Genomic DNA, 23,494 nt, shown 5'->3' on the forward strand with positions numbered 1-23,494 from the left:
CATTTTTGTCGTACAGTTTCGCAGGATCCCATTACCGACTCCCTTTATGAAGGTGGACAATCAAGGGTGTAGGGTCTAACTTTTGGTAAACAGCTGTGATACTGGTAAGTGATTATTCAGTACATATACTGACTTTTTTTTCTTTTTTCTTGTACAGTTTCGCAGGATCCTGTTACCGACTCCCTCTCTGAAGGTGGACTATCAAGGGTCTAGGGTCTGAGTGTTCGTGAACAGCTGTGATACAGGTAAGTGATCATTCAGTACATGTATTGACTTTTTTTTTCTTTTTTGTCATACAGTTTCGCAGGATCCCATTACTGACTCCCTCTATGAAGGTGGACAATCAAAGGTGTAGGGTCTGACTGTTGGTAAACAGCTGTGATACTGGTAAGTGATTATTCAGTACATATACTAACTTTTTTTTTCTTTTTTGTTGTACAGTTTCGCAGGATCCCGTGACCGACTCCCTCTCTGAAGGTGGACTATCAAGGGTTTAGGGTCTGAGTGTTCGTGAACAGCTGTGATACAGGTAAGTGATCATTCAGTACATGTATTGACTTTTTTTTTTCTTTTTTGTCATACAGTTTCGCAGGATCCCATTACCGACTCCCTCTATGAAGGTGGACAATCAAGGGTGTAGGGTCTGACTGTTGGTAAACAGCTGTGATACTGGTAAGTGATTATTCAGTACATATACTAACTTTTTTTTTCTTTTTTGTTGTACAGTTTTGCAGGATCCCGTGACCGACTCCCTCTATGAAGGTGGACAATCAAGGGTCTAGGGTCTGACTGTTGGTAAACAGCTGTGATACTGGTAAGTGATTATTCAGTACATATACTGACTTTTTTTTCTTTTTTGTCGTACAGTTTCCCAGGATTCCATTACTGACTCCCTCTCTGAAGGTGGACTATCAAGGGTCTAGGGTCTGAGTGTTCGTAAACAGCTGTGATACAGGTAAGTGATCATTCAGTATATGTATTGACTTTTTTTTTTCTTTTGTCGTACAGTTTCGCAGGATCCCATTACCGACTCCCTCTATGAAGGTGGACAATCAAGGGTCTAGGGTCTGACTGTTGGTAAACAGCTGTGATACTGGTAAGTGATTATTCAGTACATATACTGACTTTATTTTCTATTTTGTCGTACAGTTTCTCAGGATCCTGTTACCAACTCCCTCTCTGAAGGTGGACTATCAAGGGTCTAGAGTCTGAGTGTTCGTGAACAGCTGTGATACAGGTAAGTGATCATTCAGTACATGTATTGACTTTTTTTTTTCTGTTTTGTCGTACAATTTCGCAGGATCCCATTACCGACTCCCTTTATGAAGGTGGACAATCAAGAGTCTAGGGTCTAACTTTTGGTAAACAGCTGTGATACTGGTAAGTGATTATTCAGTACATATACTGACTTTTTTTTCTTTTTTCTTGTACAGTTTCGCAGGATCCTGTTACCGACTCCCTCTATGAAGGTGGACAATCAAGGGTCTAGGGTCTGACTGTTCGTAAACAGCTTTGATACAAGTAAGTGATCATTCAGTTTCTATAGACGTATTGACTTTTTTTCTTTCTTGTCATACAATTTCCCAGGATCCCATTTCGGACTCCCCCTCTGAAGGTGGACTATCAAGGGTCTAGGGTCTGACTGTTCGTGAACAGCTGTGATACAGGTAAGTGATCATTCAGTTTCTATACACGTATTGACTTATTTTTTTTCTTTTTTGTCGTACAGTTTCCCAGGATCCCGTGAAGGTGGAAAGGACTTACAAGGATTTCTCCATCTGCATCTCCATTCTCTACTATGACTGGCTGGCAGGTATTTTGTCCATCTTGAACTGTGTGAGGCTGACTGTTCGTAAATAGCTGTGATACAGGTAAGTGATCATTCAGTTTCTATACATGAATTGACTTTTTTTTTCTTTTTTGTCGTACAGTTTCGCAGGATCCCATTACCGACTCCCTTTATGAAGGTGGACAATCAAGGGTCTAGGGTCTAACTTTTGGTAAACAGCTGTGATACTGGTAAGTGATTATTCAGTACATATACTGACTTTTTTTTCTTTTTTCTTGTACAGTTTTGCAGGATCCCATTACCGTCTCCCTCTATGAAGGTGGACAATCAAGGGTCTAGGGTCTGACTGTTGGTAAACAGCTGTGATACTGGTAAGTGATTATTCAGTACATATACTAACTTTTTTTTTCTTTTTTCTTGTACAGTTTCGCAGGATCCCGTGACCGACTCCCTCTATGAAGGTGGACAATCAAGGGTCTAGGGTCTGACTGTTGGTAAACAGCTGTGATACTGGTAAGTGATTATTCAGTACATATACTGACTTTATTTTCTATTTTGTTGTACAGTTTCGCAGGATCCTGTTACCGACTCCCTCTCTGAAGGTGGACTATCAAGGGTCTAGGGTCTGAGTGTTCGTGAACAGCTGTGATACAGGTAAGTGATCATTCAGTACATGTATGGACTTTTTTTTTTCTTTTTTGTCGTACAGTTTCGCAGGATCCCATTACCGACTCCCCCTATGAAGGTGGACAATCAAGGGTCTAGGGTCTGACTGTTGGTAAACAGCTGTGATACTGGTAAGTGATTATTCAGTACATATACTGACTTTATTTTCTATTTTGTCGTACAGTTTCGCAGGATCCTGTTACCGACTCCCTCTATGAAGGTGGACAATCAAGGGTCTAGGGTCTGACTGTTGGTAAACAGTTGTGATACTGGTAAGTGATTATTCAGTACATATACTAACTTTTTTTTTTCTTTTTTGTTATACAGTTTCGCAGGATCCCGTGACCGACTCCCTCTATGAAGGTGGACAATCAAGGGTCTAGGGTCTGACTGTTGGTAAACAGCTGTGATACTGGTAAGTGATTATTCAGTACATATACTGACTTTATTTTCTATTTTATTGTACAGTTTCGCAGGATCCTGTTACCGACTCCCTCTCTGAAGGTGGACTATCAAGGGTCTAGGGTCTGAGTGTTCGTGAACAGCTGTGATACAGGTAAGTGATCATTCAGTACATGTATTGACTTTTTTTTTTCTTTTTTGTCGTACAATTTCGCAGGATCCCATTACCGACTACCTTTATGAAGGTGGACAATCAAGGGTCTAGGGTCTAACTTTTGGTAAACAGCTGTGATACTGGTAAGTGATTATTCAGTACATATACTCACTTTTTTTTTTCTTTTTTGTTGTACAGTTTCGCAGGATCCCGTGACCAACTCCCTCTATGAAGGTGGACAATCAAGGGTCTAGGGTCTGACTGTTGGTAAACAGCTGTGATACTGGTAAGTGATTATTCAGTACATATACTGACTTTATTTTCTATTTTTTCGTACAGTTTCGCAGAATCCTGTTACCGACTCCCTCTCTGAAGGTGGACTATCAAGGGTCTAGGGTCTGAGTGTTCGTGAACAGCTGTGATACAGGTAAGTGATCATTCAGTACATGTATTGACTTTTTTTTTTCTGTTTTGTCGTACAATTTCGCAGGATCCCATTACCGACTCCCTTTATGAAGGTGGACAATCAAGGGTCTAGGGTCTAACTTTTGGTAAACAGCTGTGATACTGGTAAGTGATTATTCAGTACATATACTGACTTTTTTTTCTTTTTTCTTGTACAGTTTCGCAGGATCCTGTTACCGACTCCCTCTATGAAGGTGGACAATCAAGGGTCTAGGGTCTGACTGTTGGTAAACAGCTGTGATACTGGTAAGTGATTATTTAGTACATATACTAACTTTTTTTTTCTTTTTTGTTGTACAGTTTCGCAGGATCCCGTGACCGACTCCCTCTATGAAGGTGGACTATCAAGGGTCTAGGGTCTGAGTGTTCGTGAACAGCTGTGATACAGGTAAGTGATCATTCAGTACATGTATTGACTTTTTATTTTCTTTTTTGTCGTACAATTTCGCAGGATCCCATTACCGACTACCTTTATGAAGGTGGACAATCAAGGGTCTAGGGTCTAACTTTTGGTAAACAGCTGTGATAGTGGTAAGTGATTATTCAGTACATATACTGACTTTTTTTTCTTTTTTCTTGTACAGTTTCGCAGGATCCTGTTACCGACTCCCTCTATGAAGGTGGACAATCAAGGGTCTAGGGTCTGACTGTTGGTAAACAGCTGTGATACTGGTAAGTGATTATTCAGTACATATACTGACTTTTTTTTCTTTTTTGTCGTACAGTTTCCCAGGATCCCATTACTGACTCCCTTTATGAAGGTGGACAATCAAGGGTCTAGGGTCTAACTTTTGGTAAACAGCTGTGATAGTGGTAAGTGATTATTCAGTACATATACTGACTTTTTTTTCTTTTTGTCGTACAGTTTCCCAGGATTCCATTATCAACTCCCTCTATGAAGGTGGACAATCAAGGGTCTAGGGTCTGAGTGTCCGTGAACAGCTGTGATACAGGTAAGTGATCATTCAGTTTCTATACACGTATTGACTTTTTTTTCTTTTTTCTTGTACACTTTCGCAGGATCCTGTTACCGACTCCCTCTCTGAAGGTGCACTATCAAGGGTCTAGGGTCTGACTGTTCGTAAACAGCTTTGATACAGGTAAGTGATCATTCAGTTTCTATACTTGTATTGACTCTTTTTTCTTTTTTCTCGTACAGTTTTCTAGGATCCCGTGACCGACTCCCTCTCTGAATGTGGAAACGACTAACAAGAGTCTATCCATTTTCTTCTCACTTCACAACTCTATATAGGTAAATACAGCTATATTCTGTCCATCTTCAGCTGTGTGAGGCTGAATGTTCGTAAACAACTGTTATACAGGTAAGTGATTGTTCAGTTTCTATACATGTATTGACTTTTTTTTCTTTTTGTCGTACAGTTTCCCAGGATTCCATTATCAACTCCCTCTATGAAGGTGGACAATCAAGGGTCTAGGGTCTGACTGTTGGTAAACAGCTGTGATACTGGTAAGTGATTATTCAGTACATATACTGACTTTTTTTTCTTTTTTGTCGTACAGTTTCCCAGGATTCCATTACTGAATCCCTCTCTGAAGGTGGACTATCAAGGGTCTAGGGTCTGAGTGTTCGTAAACAGCTTTGATACAAGTAAGTGATTATTCAGTTCATATACACGTATCCACTTTTTTTTCTTTTTTATCATACACTTTCCCAGGATTCTATTACCGACTCCCTCTCTGAAGGTGGACTATCAAGTGTCTAGGGTCTGACTGTTCGTGAACAGCTGTGATACAGTTAAGTGATTATTCAGTTTCTATACATGTATTGACTTTTTTTTCTTTTTTGTTGTACAGTTTCCCAGGATCCCGTGACCGACTCCCTCTCTGAAGGTGGACTAACCAAGGTCTTTACATCTGCATCTCCATTTACAACTTTGACTGGCTGGCTGGTATTCTGTCCATCTTCAACAGTGTGAGGCTGACTGTCCGTAAACAGCTTTGATACAGGTAAGTGATCATTCAGTTTCTATACATGTATTGACTTTTTTTTTCTTTTTTTGTCGTACAGTTTCCCAGGATCCCGTGACCGACTCCCTCTATGAAGGTGGACAATCAAGGGTCTAGGGTCTGACTGTTGGTAAACAGCTGTCATACTGGTAAGTGATTTTTCAGTTCATATACTGACTTTATTTTCTGTTTTGTCATACAGTTTCGCAGGATCCTGTTACCCACTCCCTCTCTGAAGGTGGACAATCAAGGGTCTAGGGTCTAACTTTTGGTAAACAGCTGTGATACTGGTAAGTGATTATTCAGTACAGTTTCCCAGGATCCCGTGAAGGTTGAAACGACTAACAAGGATTTCTCCATCTGCATCTCCATTCTCTACTATGACTGGCTTCCAGGTATTCTGTCCATCTTGAACTGTGTGAGTCTGACTGTTCGTAATAGCTTTGATACAGGTAAGTGATCATTCAGTTTCTATACATGTATTGACTTTTTTTTCTTTTTTGTTGTACGGTTTCCTAGCATCCCGTGACCGACTCCCTCTCTGAAGGTGGAAACGACTAACAAGAGTCTATCCATTTTCTTCTCACTTCACAACTCTATATAGGTAAATACAGCTATATTCTGTCCATCTTCAGCTGTGTGAGGCTGAATGTTCGTAAACAGCTGTGATACTGGTAAGTGATTATTCAGTACATATACTGACTTTATTTTCTTTTTTGTCGTACACTTTCCTAGGATTCCATTATCAACTCCCTCTATGAAGGTGGACAATCAATGGTCTGAGGGTCTGAGTGTTCGTAAACAGCTTTGATACAAGTAAGTGATTATTCAGTTCATATACACGTATCCACTTTTTTTTCTTTTTTGTCATACACTTTCCCAGGATTCTATTACCGACTCCCTCTCTGAAGGTGGACTATCAAGTGTCTAGGGTCTGACTGTTTGTGAACAGCTGTGATACAGGTAAGTGATTATTCAGTTTCTATACATGTATTGACTTTTTTTTCTTTTTCGTTGTACAGTTTCCCAGGATCCCATTACTGACTCCCTCTCTGAAGGTGGACTATCAAGGGTCTAGGGTCTGACTGTTGGTAAAGAGCTGTGATACTGGTAAGTGATTATTCAGTACATATACTAACTTTTTCTTCTTTTTTGTTGTACAGTTTCGCAGGAGCCTGTTACCGACTCACTCTCTGAAGGTGGAAACGACTAACAAGGATTTTTCCATCTGCATCTCCATTCTCTACTATGACTGACTGGCTGGGATTCTGTCCATCTTCAACTGTGTGAGGCTGACTGTTCGTAAATAGCTGTGATACTGGTAAGTGATTATTCAGTTTCTATACCTGTATTGACTTTTTTTTTTTCTTTTTTGTCATACAATTTCCCAGGATCCCGTGACCGACTCCCTCTCTGAAGGTGGACTAACCAAGGTCTTTATATCTGCATCTCCATTTACAACTGTGACTGGCTGGCTGGTATTCTGTCCATCTTCAACTGTGTGAGGCTGACTGTCCGTAAACAGCTGTTATACAGGTAAGTGATCATTCAGTTTCTATACACGTATTGACTTTTTTTTTTCTTTATTGTCATACAGTTTCCCAGGATTCTATTACCGACTCCCTCTCTGAAGGTGGACTATCAAGGGTCTAGGGTCTGACTGTTCGTGAACAGCTGTGATACAGGTAAGTGATCATTCAGTTTCTATACACGTATTGACTTTTTTTTTTCTCTTTTGTCGTACAGTTTCCCAGGATCCCGTGAAGGTTGAAACGACTAACAAGGATTTCTCCATCTGCATCTCCATTCTCTACTATGACTGGCTGGCAGGTATTCTGTCCATCTTGAACTGTGTGAGTCTGACTGTTCGTAATAGCTTTGATACAGGTAAGTAATTTTTCAGTTTCTATACATGTATTGACTTTTTTTTCTTTTTTGTCGTACAGTTTCCTAGCATTACGTGACCGACTCCCTCTCTGAAGGTGGAAACGACTAACAAGAGTCTATCCATTTTCTTCTCACTTCACAACTCTATATAGGTAAATACAGCTATATTCTGTCCATCTTCAGCTGTGTGAGGCTGAATGTTCGTAAACAGCTGTGATACTGGTAAGTGATTATTCAGTACATATACTGACTTTTTTTTCTTTTTTGTCGTACAGTTTCCCAGGATTCCATTACTGACTCCCTCTCTGAAGGTGGACTATCAAGGGTCTAGGGTCTGAGTGTTCGTAAACAGCTTTGATACAAGTAAGTGATTATTCAGTTCATATACACGTATCCACTTTTTTTTCTTTTTTATCATACACTTTCCCAGGATTCTATTACCGACTCCCTCTCTGAAGGTGGACTATCAAGTGTCTAGGGTCTGACTGTTCGTGAACAGCTGTGATACAGGTAAGTGATTATTCAGTTTCTATACATGTATTGACTTTTTTTTCTTTTTTGTTGTACAGTTTCCCAGGATCCCGTGACCGACTCCCTCTCTGAAGGTGGACTAACCAAGGTCTTTACATCTGCATCTCCATTTACAACTTTGACTGGCTGGCTGGTATTCTGTCCATCTTCAACTGTGTGAGGCTGACTGTTCGTAAACAGCTGTGATACAGGTAAGTGATCATTCAGTTTCTATACATGTATTGACTTTTTTTTTCTTTTTTTGTCGTACAGTTTCCCAGGATCCCGTGACCGACTCCCTCTATGAAGGTGGACAATCAAGGGTCTAGCGTCTGACTGTTGGTAAACAGCTGTGATACTGGTAAGTGATTTTTCAGTTCATATACTGACTTTATTTTCTTTTTTGTCGTACAGTTTCGCAGGATCCTGTTACCGACTCCCTCTCTGAAGGTGGACAATCAAGGGTCTAGGGTCTAACTGTTGGTAAACAGCTGTGATACTGGTAAGTGATTATTCAGTACATATACTGACTTTTTTTTCTTTTTTCTTGTACAGTTTCGCAGGATCCTGTTACCGACTCCCTCTCTGAAGGTGGACTATCAAGGGTCTGAGTGTTCGTGAACAGCTGTGATACAGGTAAGTGATCATTCAGTACATGTATTGACTTTTTTTTTTCTTTTTTGTCGTACAGTTTCGCAGGATCCCATTACCGACTCCCTCTATGAAGGTGGACAATCAAGGGTCTAGGGTCTGACTGTTGGTAAACAGCTGTGATACTGGTAAGTGATTATTCAGTACATATACTGACTTTTTTTCTTTTTTGTCGTACAGTTTCCCAGGATCCGGTGACCGACTCCCTCTCTGAAGGTGTAAACGACTAACAAGGATTTTTCCATCTGCATCTCCATTCTCTACTATGACTGGCTGGCAGGTATTCTGTCCATCTTGAACTGTGTGAGTCTGACTGTTCGTAAACAGCTGTTATACAGGTAAGTGATCATTCAGTTTCTATACACGTATTGACTTTTTTTTTTTTCTTTTTTGTCGTACAGTTTCCCAGGATCCCGTGAAGGTTGAAACGACTAACAAGGATTTCTCCATCTGCATCTCCATTCTCTACTATGACTGGCTGGCAGGTATTCTGTCCATCTTGAACTGTGTGAGTCTGACTGTTCGTAATAGCTTTGATACAGGTAAGTGATCATTCAGTTTCTATACATGTATTGACTTTTTTTTCTTTTTTGTCGTACGGTTTCCTAGCATCCCGTGACCGACTCCCTCTCTGAAGGTGGAAACGACTAACAAGAGTCTATCCATTTTCTTCTCACTTCACAACTCTATATAGGTAAATACAGCTATATTCTGTCCATCTTCAGCTGTGTGAGGCTGAATGTTCGTAAACAGCTGTGATACTGGTAAGTGATTATTCAGTACATATACTGACTTTATTTTCTTTTTTGTCGTACAGTTTCCCAGGATTCCATTATCAACTCCCTCTATGAAGGTGGACAATCAAGGGTCTAGGGTCTGAGTGTTCGTAAACAGCTGTGATACAGGTAAGTGATCATTCAGTACATGTATTGAATTTTTTTTTTCTTTTGTCGTACAGTTTCGCAGGATCCCATTACCGACTCCCTCTATGAAGGTGGACAATCAAGGGTCTAGGGTCTGACTGTTGGTAAACAGCTGTGATACTGGTAAGTGATTATTCAGTACATATACTGACTTTTTTTTCTTTTTTCTTGTACACTTTCGCAGGACCCTGTTACCGACTCCCTCTCTGAAGGTGGACAATCAAGGGTCTAGGGTCTAACTTTTGGTAAACAGCTGTGATACTGGTAAGTGATTATTCAGTACATATACTGACTTTTTTTTCTTTTTTCTTGTACAGTTTCGCAGGATCCTGTTACCGACTCCCTCTATGAAGGTGGACTGTCTAGGGTCTGAGTGTTCGTGAACAGCTGTGATACAGGTAAGTGATCATTCAGTACATGTATTGACTTTTTTTTTCTTTTTTGTCGTACGGTTTCGCAGGATCCTGTTACCGACTCCCTCTATGAAGGTGGACAATCAAGGGTCTAGGGTCTGAGTGTTCGTGAACAGCTGTGATACAGGTAAGTGATCATTCAGTACATGTATTGACTTTTTTTTTTTCTTTTTTGTTGTACAGTTTCGCAGGATCCTGTTACCGACTCCCTCTCTGAAGGTGGAAACGACTAACAAGGATTTTTCCATCTGCATCTCCATTCTCTACTATGACTGGCTGGCTGGTTTTCTGTCCATCTTCAACTGTGTGAGGCTGACTGTTCGTAAATAGCTGTGATACAGGTAAGTGATTATTCAGTTTCTATACATGTATTGACTTTTTTTTCTTTTTTGTCATACAATTTCCCAGGATCCCGTGACCGACTCCCTGTCTGAAAGTGGACTTACCAAGGTCTTTACATCTGCATCTCCATTTACAACTGTGACTGTCTGGCTGGTATTCTGTCCATCTTCAATTGTGTGAGGCTGACTGTCCGTAAACAGCTTTTATACAGGTAAGTGATCATTCAGTTTCTATACACGTATTGACTTTTTTTTCTTTTTTGTCATACAGTTTCCCAGGATTCTATTACCGACTCCCTCTCTGAAGGTGGACTATCAAGGGTCTAGGGTCTGACCGTTTGGGAACAGGTTTGATACAGGTAAGTGATTATTCAGTTTCTATACACGTATTGACTTTTTTTCTTTTTTGTCATACAATTTCCCAGGATCCCGTGACCGACTCCCTCTCTGAAGGTGGACTAACCAAGGTCTTTACATCTGCATCTCCATTTACAACATTGACTTGCTGGCTGGTATTCTGTCCAACTTCAACTGTGTGAGGCTGTTCGTAAACAGCTATGATACAGGTAAGTGATCATTCAGTACATGTATTTACTTTTTTTTGTTCTTTTTTGTTGTACAGTTTCCCAGGATCCCGTGACCGACTCCCTCTCAGAAGGTGGAAACAACTAACAAGGATTTTTCCATCTGCATCTCCATTCTCTACTATGACTGGCTGGCTGGTATTCTGTCCATCTTCAACTGTTCGAGGCTGACTGTTCGTAAATAGCTGTGGTACTGGTAAGTGATCATTCAGTTTCTATACACGTATTGACTTTTTTTTCTTTTTTGTCATACAGTTTCCCAGGATTCTATTACCGACTCCCTCTCTGAAGGTGGACTAACCAAGGTCTTTATATCTGCATCTCCATTTACAACTGTGACTGGCTGGCTGGTATTCTGTCCATCTTCAACTGTGTGAGGCTGACTGTCCGTAAACAGCTGTTATACAGGTAAGTGATCATTCAGTTTCTATACACGTATTGACTTTTTTTTCTTTTTTGTCATACAGTTTCCCAGGATCCCATTACCGACTCCCTCTCTGAAGGTGGACAATCAATGGTCTAGGGTCTGACTTTTGTTAAACAGTTGTGATACTGGTAAGTGATCATTCAGTACATGTATTGACTTTTTTTTTTTCATTTTTGTCACACAATTTCCCAGGATCCTGTGACCGACTCCCTCTCTGAAGATGGACTAACCAAGGTCTTTACATCTGCATCTCCATTTACAACTGTGACTGGCTGGCTTGTATTCTGTCCATCTTCAACTGTGTGAGGCTGACTGTCCGTAAACAGCTGTTATGCAGGTAAGTGATCATTCAGTTTCTATACACGTATTGACTTTTTTTTCCTTTTTTGTCGTACAGTTTCCCAGGATCCCGTGACCGACTCACTCTCTGAAGGTGGACAATCAAGGGTCTAGGGTCTGACTTTTGTTAAACAGTTGTGATACTGGTAAGTGATCATTCAGTACATGTATTGACTTTTTTTTTTCTTTTTTGGCGTACACTTTCCCAGGATCCCGTGACCGACTCCCTCTCTGAAGGTGGAAACGACTAACAAGGATTTCTCCATTCTCTACTATGACTGGCTGGCTGGTATTCTGTCCGTCTTCAACTGTGTGAGGCTGACTCTCCGTAAACAGCTGTTATGCAGGTAAGTGATCATTCAGTTTCTATACACGTATTGACTTTTTTTTCCTTTTTTGTCGTACAGTTTCCCAGGATCCTGTTACCGACTCCCTCTCTGAAGGTGGAAACGACTAACAAGGATTTTTCCATCTGCATCTGCATTCTCTACTATGACTGGCTGGCTGGTATTCTGTCCATCTTCAACTGTGTGAGGCTGACTGTTGGTAAATAGCTGTGATACAGGTAAGTGATTATTCAGTACATGTACTAAGTTTCTTTTTTGTCATACAATTTCCCAGGATCCCGTGACCGACTCCCTCTCTGAAGGTGGACTAACCAAGGTCTCTACATCTGCATCTCCATTTACAACTGTGACTGGCTGGCTGGTATTCTGTCCATAATCAACTGTGTGAGGCTGACTGTTCGTAAACAGCTGTTATACACATAAGTGATTATTCAGTTTCTATACATGTATTGACTTTTTTCTTTTGTCATACAGTTTCCCAGGATCCCGTGACCGACTCCCTCTCTGAAGGTGGAAACGAGTAACAAGGATTTTTCCATCTGCATCTCCATTCCCTACTATGACTGGCTGGCTGGTATTCTGTCCATAATCAACTGTGTGAGGCTGACTGTCCGTAAACAGCTGTTATACAGGTAAGTGATCATTCAGTTTCTATACACGTATTGACTTTTTTTTTTCTTTTTTGTCGTACAGTTTCCCAGGATTCTATTACCGACTCCCTCTCTGAAGGTGGACTATCAAGGGTCTAGGGTCTGACTGTTCGTGAACAGCATTGATACAGGTAAGTGATTATTCAGTTTCTATACATGTTTTGACTTTTTTTTCTTTTTTGTTGTACAGTTTCCCAGGATCTCGTGACCGACTCCCTCTCTGAAGGTGGAAACGACTAACAAGAGTCTATCCATTTGCTTCTCACTTCACAACTATATATATATATGTAAATACAGCTATATTCTGTCCATTTTCAGCTGTGTGAGGCTGAATGTTCGTAAACAGCTGTTATACAGGTATGTGATCATTCAGTTTCTATACATGTATTGACTTTTTTTCTTTTTTGTCATACAGTTTCCCAGGATCCCGTGACCGAGTCCCTCACTGAAGGTGGACTAAGAAGGGTCTTTTCGTCTGCATTTCCAGGGGGGGGGGGGGGGGGGGTCACAGCAAAAACTTTTTAGAAGGGTTACAGTAGGACTGGGTAGGCAAAAGTAGCCAAACACAAATGCACTCGCACCAGCAGACAGCAGGGGGCAGCTCAACACATGGGGAAGAGAGAAGAAATGAAAGAAAAACTAAAAATAATGAAGAAAAGGTTTAGGTTTATATATGAATTTGAACAGTATTGTAACACCGCTGTTTCTTACAGAGTGGGATTGGACTTTGCTAAAAAAAAAAAAAAAAAAAAAAAAACATGTAAAAAAGCCAGCACAGTTCACAGAACAGCTCATGATCCAAAACAGACCACATCCTCTGTAAAACACGACGGAGGCACTGTGATGGCTTGAGCATGCATGGCTGCCAGTGGCACTGGATCACTAAAGCTTATTGATGATGTGACACAGGACAGAAGCAGCCGGATGAGTTCTGAGGTATTCAGAGACATACAATGTGCTCAAATGCAGCCAAACTGACTGGTCAGTGTTTCATAATACAGATGGACAATGACCCAAAACATAAAGTCAAAACAACCCAGGAGTTTATTAAAGCAAAGAAGTGGAATATTCTTGAATGGCCAAGTCAGTCACCTGATCTCAACCCAACTGAGCACGCATTTCACTTGTTAACGACTAAACTTCAGACAGAAAGGCCCACAAACACACAGCAACTGGAAACCGCTGCAGTAATGGCCTGACAGATCATTAAAAAGGAGGAGAAACAGCATCTGGTGATATCCATGAGTTCAAGACTTCAGGTGTAGCAGACTGGGGGGAAAAAAAGTTAAATTATTTTCAGTAACAAGAAATAGGGCCCCTTTAATATTTTTATTTTATTTTTCTTTATTTCATTTGTTTGGATTACATTTAGGCTGGTTTAAACCTCAGTATAATTATCATTCTACTGTTATTAGTTTGGACTAAGGCTAATAGGTCATTTTCGTTTCTCCCAGTAGAGGCACTCTTAGGCATCAGTGGTAAAGGCCCTCCAGCCTCTGGCTCGGTTAGTGGTTCAGAATAAAGCTTTTGCCACAGGCTGATGACTCATTAACCTGTGTGCTGGTTTCTTCCTCGTCATGTAGAGGAATGAAAATGTCCCTACATACATTTTAGTGGTGAATCTATACTCTAATATGTTGATGAAGCCTTGTGCCATGTCTTAGTCCAAGTTAAATGTGTTTTGGTTAAGTTATGTCGAGTGAATGAGAAGATGGAAAATATGTTAGCCATTTAGCTTAGCATAGGGGCATGTTCTAATCTGAGAATCCCACTCTTAGTACTTTTATATGTTCTGTAATCCAGTGTTTTTACTAAAAAGTCTAAAACATTTGATACAACACAAGTTTAGGAGTTTAAAGAAGTGTTTTTCCATTATTTTGAGCTTTTTTAACAGCAGCATTTTCTCTCTATCTTAAGCAGTAGCTCAGCTGCATAGCTTAGCTGCTCTGGTACAGTCAGAGGTGCAGTGGAGTTCTTTGGACTGTGTGTTTTGTGTTCAATTCTGTTCCAAGTGTTTGTGTCTAGTATTATATATGTCAGCCACAAAATCTAAAAGGAGCTTTATATTGGAAAGCTGGTTTATTTTCTATAAATATGTTATGATAAAATAACCATTATGCTCAATTTATCTTACCTCAGCTAAACATCAGTGAAGACGTTACTAATCCACTCAGCCAACATGTAGATAAAGAGTACATGTACATAACATTTTTAACATGTTTAAACATCTGGACATTTGATCTTCATTTGAGTATTGAGAGATGGAGGTAATGTAACTAAATGTAACTAAAATGTAATTAATAGAAATGCAATTTACCTGACAAGTCAGGACTCCTCCACATTTATTACTACTTAAAATTACTAAAATCAGCTAAATCAGCAGCAGCACATCAGCTATAGATGATTAGAGCATGGTTAGAGCAATCCATAACATGAGAATTACAGAGAATTACAGAAGAGACAGTTCATAGTTTGGGTTTTCACTGATTATTGTGTTCATATATACAGGCGAGGAGAGCAGGGCACACACACACAGTTTGATATTTTGGATCATTTAATTCAGGAAAGTATTTCAGAAATATGAATAATATTGTTTACATAAACAACCTGCACAAATAAACAAGTTAACAATTCAGCTCAAAGCACTGATTATTAAATCACAATACTGCTTATGAAATCAAATGGGTCAAATGAAGAGCTTTGAGACACAATGAGATAAAACAGTAAATAGTCACAGAGAAAAGAACAGTTCATATAAGATGTTGTATAAAAAATGACTAATGAGGTTATTTAGGTGTTAAGTTCATACTGATGTGGCTTTACAGGGCTTCTCTGTTCTGTAGTCAGTGTTTCTATAGTTTCTCACTTCAGAAATGGGACAGGTTGTGTGAACACGGCTCTTCTGCAAAGCATACTGTGGATTATTCTAGTTACAATATTCAAAAAGAAGTGTATGCTTTACAGTGTGCTTTGTAGAAGAGCCGTGTTCACTCACCTTTTTTAATACTACTGTGAGGGACGATGTACCTATATGTTTCACTCACCTGTACACCTGTGTAATGTGACGTGATAATAAAAGTGATTTGATTTTATTTTTTGGTGGCTCAAGGGGTTGTTAGAAGAGATGTCCACAAGGGGGTGCTATAGTGCCATTATTCCTGGTAACTCTGCTGGTGACCGAGTGCTAAGAAGGCTGAGAGAAACTATAGAGAAAGTCTACCAGCTGTATTTCTATTCTTTACAGACCTCTTTCTTTTGGGTTGGTACTAAGTACACTGCACACACCTACATGTGAAATCTTAAAAGACATGATTTTCTAAAAAATGTTTTATTCATTTGTTTATTTATGATATTAATTAACAACTAAAATTAGCATACACATTTTAGACTGCATGCTTTATGAATCTTCTGCTAAGAATTAGAGAGCCTGTTGCAGAGGTGGGTGTTCACTAGTTACCTTTACACATGATAATAGGAGAATGAGGATGGGAGTCTAGTTTTCCTTTCCTAGTCATGAACTCCATTTTTGAGTGTAATGTTGTCATGTTATGTTGGTGAGCATCTGCATGGCTCTGTGATGGATCACGTGTCTAATTTAAGAGCTTTTTTAGACCAAAAATATAAGTAAACGAAATCAACCATAACAGACACTGATTGTATCTAAAGTTCCAGTGCAGCTCTATAAGTTATTCAGTATTGAAGTATTTTATTTTAATTCACTAATTTTCTACATCTGTCACACTGCCAATAAAACGTGAAGCTCTGGAGCAGCCGCACAGTGACCTAAGGTCGCCGGGATAGAGGGATTTTAGTCCCCAAGCACTGGCTTAAGGAGCAGTTGAACTGTGTTCTCTTGAGTAATGGAGCTCCATCCAGTACCTTGGGCTGATTTGGAGTGCATAGACTAATCATCCAGCATCAGTGCATCAGGAATTGCTACGTAAACCAGACCTCACAACCGCGACTTTTCCTGTGCCTTTGTCCACAGAAGGAGAGTTCACTGGTCATCAGTTTGAAATACAGGTGCAGAACAAGTGTTTAAACAATGATGCACCACTGATAGCTAGAACTGCAGCTGTCTCTCCAGATCTGCTGAACGATATTAGGGTACAGAATGACTTCCCCGCCCCTCCTCAGACAACCAATGGGCCTCTTGCACACTCATGCCCTGGGGATTCAGCAATGTATGTAGTGGGTATATATTAATGGGTGCATGTCACAGTTCAGCCAGTTCAGAGTGTGAGGGGGAGAAGAGTGTTTGTCAGTCTGGCTGTCCTGGACTTCACACTCCTGTAGCGTCGGCCCGATGGTAGGAGCGTGAAGAGGCTGCGTTGAGGGTGTGTACTGTCCCTGATTATGCTGTGGGCCCTGCTGATGACCCTGGTCCTGTAGTTGTCCTGCTTTACTGTGATTGTAGTGTACTGTAAATGTAGTGTTTCTGTACTGTAAAACAGTATGTTTATGACAATTAACTGTACTGTAAGTATAGTGTATATAGATGACTGTACTGTAAAATATGTGTACTACAAATTAGTACATTAAATAACAATAATCTATTGTGAATTATTGTTCTGTAAAGTTACCATATGTTTATTGTAATTAAGTGTACTGATTATATTTTAGTGTACAATAAATGTAGTGTACTGTAGTTTTACTGTAATGTAGTGTACTGTATATTTATTACAATTAACTGCTGAATTCATTCAATTCATAAATTCATTAAATGAATCCAGTTTTACGTACAACAGAATGAACTTACAGTGGAGGAAATAAGTATTTAATCCCCCACTGATTTTGAAAGTTTGGACTCTAACAAATAATTAAACAGTCTATGCTAGCTTTATTTTAACAGTGAGAGAATAAAAAATAATTTGCATTTCATTGAGGGAACTAAGAATTTGATCCCCTAAAAACCATGACTAATATTGGCTCCCACAGACCACTGACACATCCTACTCTCAGTGAAGTCGTTACCTGCATGAGAGACACCTGTCCCAAATTGTCACCTGTGTAAAAGGCCATCTGCCAAGAGACTCAGTGACACTCCAACATCTCCACCATGGGCAAGACTAAAGAGCTGTCTAAAGATGGCAGGGACAAAATTGTTGAGCTACACAAGGCGGGAATGGGCTACAAAGCCATAAGTAAGAAGCTGCAAGAGAAGGTGACTACTGTTGGTGCAATTATTCGGAAGTGGAAGAAGTACAACATTACTGTCAATCGACCTAGGCCTGGAGCTCCATGCAAGATATCACCTTGTGGAGACTCACTGATCATGAGAAAGGTTACAAATCAGCCAAGAACTACATGGGAGGAGCTGGTTAATGATCTTAAGGCAGCTGGGACCACAGTCTCCAAAAAAAAAACATTGATAATACACTGAGACGTAATGGCTTAAAATCCTGCAGTGCACGCAAGGTTCCTCTGCTCAAGAAGACTCATGTCCAGGCTCTTTTCAGCAAGCCAGTGGCAACAGTGGCAAGGAAAAACTCAAAAGGGGAACCCATCTTTCTCTGGTCGACACTGGATAGCATGCATGCAGGTAAAGAGTCACAAGCAATCCTTCTAAAGCATTTTGTAAACAAAATGTACATGAAGGCAGCATAACTCTGTTCACAGAGAATACAGTAGCAGAACTATTAAAGAACACAGTTGCGTGACAGTTTTCATACAGAATACAGTAGCATCAATTTTACCTTTAGAAGTCAACAGGGTCACATTTTTCATACAGAATACAGTAGCATATAATCACTCAAACAGCAGATAGGAGCATGAATCTAAATACAGAATACAACAGTGCTGCTCTTCATATTCAACATAGAGCTTTAAGCTTCCTCTATTAATTCATTTTCCATACATCATTCATCCACCTTCAGGCTGCAGTAGTTTAGCCCCACTAAGACAATAATGCTTAAATTGCATTTCAGAAAAATGCAGCCAATCAAAAGAAAGCTCATTTACATAACGACACAGTTATAGAAACAGCTTGTTATTATTTTAATGGACTAAGGGCAGGTTTGGGTACATAAAGCTCCATAAAACAATGTAAGTAAGACTGAAGAGAAAAGGTCAAATAAAATGTAGACTTGGAGAGTAAGGGTAATACTAGAACTCTACAAAGCCATGGATGTTGTTGCTCACTGTTCAAAAGGCAGCATCATTGTTATTTTATCAGTGACAAACACCTCGACCATGTGGTAGCTCAGACAGAGCAGAGGCAGGTAGTAAAGACCTGGTGTTCGGTCAGAGCAACATGACAGCACAGTAAGACCTTCAGCTCCGCCAGATGGACGTTACAACAGTCTACTTGCACGCTCTGATTGATTGTGAGATGTATATGGAGCAATCAGAGGGATTTGAAGGAAAGTCAAATACAGCTGTGAACTGAATAAGTCACTGTATGCTCTTAAACTGTCTGGAAGAACCTGGAACAACATGTTGCCTGTTTATCGAGATGAAAATGGCTTTCCACAGAACTTTTGTCTATGACAAACACACTGAAATCAGGAGGATGATACTGATAATGTGGGTTGAGGGTCTGAGGTTGAGGTAAAAAAGATGCCAACAGAATTCAAGATGAAGGATCTAGGAAAACTGAACCATTTTCTAGGTACTGATTTCAATCAAAGTCAAGGCGCAGTAAATAGGAGTCAAAAGAAGTACACATCAAAAGTACCTGAACAATTTGGTAGGTCAGACTGTAACCAAGGTCCAACCACAAATCCCAATCACAAAGCAGCATGTAGCTTGTTTGTTGTGATGAGGCGCACAAGACCTGATCAAAGTTGGAGCAGTTAAACAGTCACAGTACTTGTCTGAGCCAAATGAACAACAGTGGACTGCAGTCGAGCATGTAATTAGGTACTTAAAGGATACAACTGATCATGAACCGTTACAAAAAGAGTGGAGAGAAACTGAAACTTGAGGTAAACTTGAACTAAACACGGCCTTCCTGCTCTGTCTACACATGAAGCAGAACATATGGCACTGGCTGCAACCACTCAGGAAAGCTTGTACCTGGCACAGCTACTAAATGCCATGGACAGTGATCACCACTATGCACCTGTGAAAATATCTGAAGACAACCAAGGAGCAATTGATCTTTGGAAGACAAAATTTTTGGGGCATCTGCGGCTGCTAGGACTAAAGGACACAATATTAAACTCCTCACACGAGTGAACAGGATAAAGACAGTGATGAAAATGAAGACGCATATGCTGACGTTTGGAAGCTCGTTTCTGGATGTTTCTGGAGAAATGCTAAGGATTACAGAGAAGTAATGGGAGTGGATTACATTATTACTACCAATGTCAGCAGCAATAACATTTTATGACTGCTGGTGAGTTTGGTAAAAGTGCTGAAAGAGAATCTAGGGTGTTTGATGTTATTGCATTTAACAACATTTCTTTGATTCTGATTGGAGCAACACTGTCAAGACTATACCAGAGCACAGCCTGCAGATCATCTGTTACAATGCTCTACATCTGCAGGGTGAGATGGTTCAGTCTGCAAGGTTATTAATGAAAACACTAGCTGTTGAGGTTGCTAATAAAGGGGGTGGCAGGTGGAGATCATGTTTGAAGTAGTTCTAAAACAGGATTAGGTGTTGGTTGGAGATGGAGTCAGGTGGAGAAATACAGAGTTCTCTTAATACCCAGGGGCAAAATTTAACCTAATGTTAAGGGGGTCCTGAATCAATGTCTGATCAGTAGAAAGAGCTGCTTCTGATAAAAAACCACAGCAAATTCACCAAGGCCATAGACTGTGATAAGCAGGAAATTGTGCTGCTTTTTGGAAGCCGGAGACTAGCCTGCCACTTTAAGACTAAGCACCCCAAAAGACGGTTAACAGATCTCCTTCTCTACTACGAGTCTCTGGGTCTACGATTTAAAACAGTGTAGATGGATCTAAAATGTACAAAGGGTTACAGTCAAGTAATGACCTTGAGCTCCACCAGGGCATGAAAAAACAAAAAAACTAAATGGTAATAAATTGAACCTAAACTCTGCATACAAGGGAAATCTGCTCAGAGTAGAAACATTGTAAAAAACACAAGACCATGTCTGTTCTATGTGTGTTACAGAACACCAAACCCATACTGACCAGGCAATGTCAGATGATGATGAATATGATGATGATTATGATTTCCATGAGGAGAGGTGTGTACCCCCCTGCTGACAACTAACCGTGTTAATCAGAAGAAAGACAGACATGGTACACGCTATGCAAAGAGAAAGCACCTCAGGATTTAGCTGACTACGTGTCAGATATTGAAGACCAGACACTGACCAATCAGTGCAGACAAAAAGGGGAAGAATTCTCTTAGTACTTTAAAGCCACAATCTTGTTGTTTTAATTGTAGAGTCCCCCTGTCCTGCACGTTTTATTGCAGGGGTGTTCAGTCTTATCTGCAAAGTGTCGTGTAGCTGCAGCTTCTCCATCCTAAACAGGCTGCAGGACACCTGATTCCACTTGTTTAATCAATTAGTGAGTCTTCAAACAACTGATCACATGTGCTTCTGCTTGGCTGGTATGAAAAGCTGTACCCACACCGGCCCTTTGTGAGTAAGATTGAACACCCACACCACTGAGGGAGGGTTTGTAACTCATGATCAATAAGATAAAGGCGTGTATTTGAAAAGCTTCTCAATGTAGGAATGCAGATATGGGATCAGAGTCCTCTGTTATTTACAAAGACAAGAACTGCTCCTAAATTAGTGCATTACCTAGCAGCTGATTGTCTGCTTATATAAAGAGGCTTTTAACTCTTTCAAATAATCGTATTGTCTTACTTTCTGCTGTTCCCACATTTACCACACCTTTATGTTAAAAAAAAGTGACACATTCCAGCAGATTTTAAAAGTATTGAGAAAAGAAGTTATTCAGTGAATCAAGAAGTGTGTCCACTATTCTTAAAAGCTCATATATAGACCTTGATGGTCAGGCAGAGTTTTGAGGCAGAGAAAATGCAGGAGCAGTGCTTGAGCAGTTCTCTACCAGCTATATGATCTATATAGAAACAGAACTCCAGCAGAATCCACTCTGTGCATGAACCTGATGAGACTCCACTGAACTCTGCGTGCAAGGAACCTTTTACCACCCTGTATTTCGTCATTATTTTAAATGCATTTTTTAATAATGCAATAGCATTAAACATTTTTGATAATGTAATAGCAGTGATGTGTGAAGATTAAGACACACCTAGGGCTGGGCCTAAATGTCCAAATATTATATTAAAGGACCATAAACTGTTTGTGGAGTTGTGTGAACAAAAAATCACGCTTCATCCCTTACAATTAAAACTGGCTGTTTTTTATTTGAGGTCTTTTCAACTGTGTGAAATTCTGTTTCAGGTACTTTAAGCTAGATACAGTGGAGTATGAAATGTTTGATTTCTGATATTTACAGTATGTTTAGGATTACATTTCAGGGAGGTGAATCATGTTATCTGAAAAATGGGCTACGCTAATCCCCTTATAGAATCCATAGGGGGCGCTACAAGCTCTGTGTTGAATGTGAAGCGCAATGCTGTTGTATCCAGTATTCAGAGCTATGCTACTGAATTCTGTATGAGAAGTAGCAGAACTTTCCTACAGACCACAGTAACAGAACCCTGTTCTGCCAGAATAGAGTAGCGTAACGATGTCTTACAGAACACAGTAGCCTAAGATAAGATAAGATAAGATAATCCTTTATTAGTCCCGCAGTGGGGAAATTCACAGTGTAACAGCAGAAAGGGATAGCAGGACACTCAGTTACAAAAAAAAAAAAAAAAAAAGCCTGAAACTGTTCATTCACAACAGAGTAGCATAATGCTTTCATTCAGAAGACATTAGAATCATTATTTTGATATAGAATACAGTACCAGTACTCTTTCAACCAGAATACGGTAGCATAACACTACACAACCAGCATAGAGGAGCATAACTCACACAGAATACAGTATTCAATACAAATGAATTTTATTTATACAGCACTTTCACAACAAATGTGGTCACACGCAGCTTTACAGAGATCCGGGTCCAAGCCTCTTCTGAGCAAGTCAGTGGCAAGGAAGTCTCCCTCAGATCGAGAGGAAGAAACCTTGAGAGGAACCAAGACTCAAAAAGGGAACCCATCCTCCTCTGGTCGACACCGGATAGCACAATGACAAGCAGAACAGCAATAAAACATGGAATTAAGGGAATATGGCCAATGTGCCGTCAAGCCAAAAAAAGATGAAAACATGAGTGAATTGAAGTCCATGCAGGTACACGATCACAAGCACAGCCATGCCGTGAGGTGAGGATGACTCAATTCGAGGCCCCAGAACCAGACAGCGGTCAGGAGGGTGGTGGAGAGAGCGAGGTCTGCCGATGGAACAGTTGAAACTGGGCATCTCAACATATGTAAAAGAGAAAGAAAACACAAAGGGTTAAAAGGAAGGGGGCAAAAACTTTTTAGAAGGGTTACAGCAGGACAGGGTAGGAAAGAGCAGCCAAACACAAATACACTCGCACCAGCAGACAGCAGGGGGCAGCTCAGCACATGGGGGAAGAGAGAAGAAATGAAGGAAAAAATAATAATAATGAAGAAAAGGTTTAGGTTTATATATGAATATGAACAGTATTGTAACACCACTCAAGCACAACAAAGCAGCCAAACAATTTATACAGAACACAGCAGTGTAACCATTCTCATGCAGAACACAAGCGGGACACAGCAGCCCAACACGGTTCAAGCAGATCACAAGCAAGTGGCACAGCTGCAGCCACCTTTAGCACTGTGCTTGCAAGGCAATCTTGTAAAAAATTGGAGACTGTGGGTGCAAATGTTTGACCGGTTTCCTACAGAGAGTGGGATTGTTGAGGAGAACAATGCGCCACCTTTCCGCACGTCGCTGGGGAAGATGCAGTGAAGGTCTACAACATGTTACAATTCAGTGAGGAAGAAACTGAAACAAGAAATGTGCTGAAAAACAAGTTCAGGGATTACTGAG

This window comes from Salminus brasiliensis, chromosome 15, assembly GCF_030463535.1.
Source record: "Salminus brasiliensis chromosome 15, fSalBra1.hap2, whole genome shotgun sequence".
Classification (NCBI taxonomy): domain Eukaryota; kingdom Metazoa; phylum Chordata; class Actinopteri; order Characiformes; family Bryconidae; genus Salminus; species Salminus brasiliensis.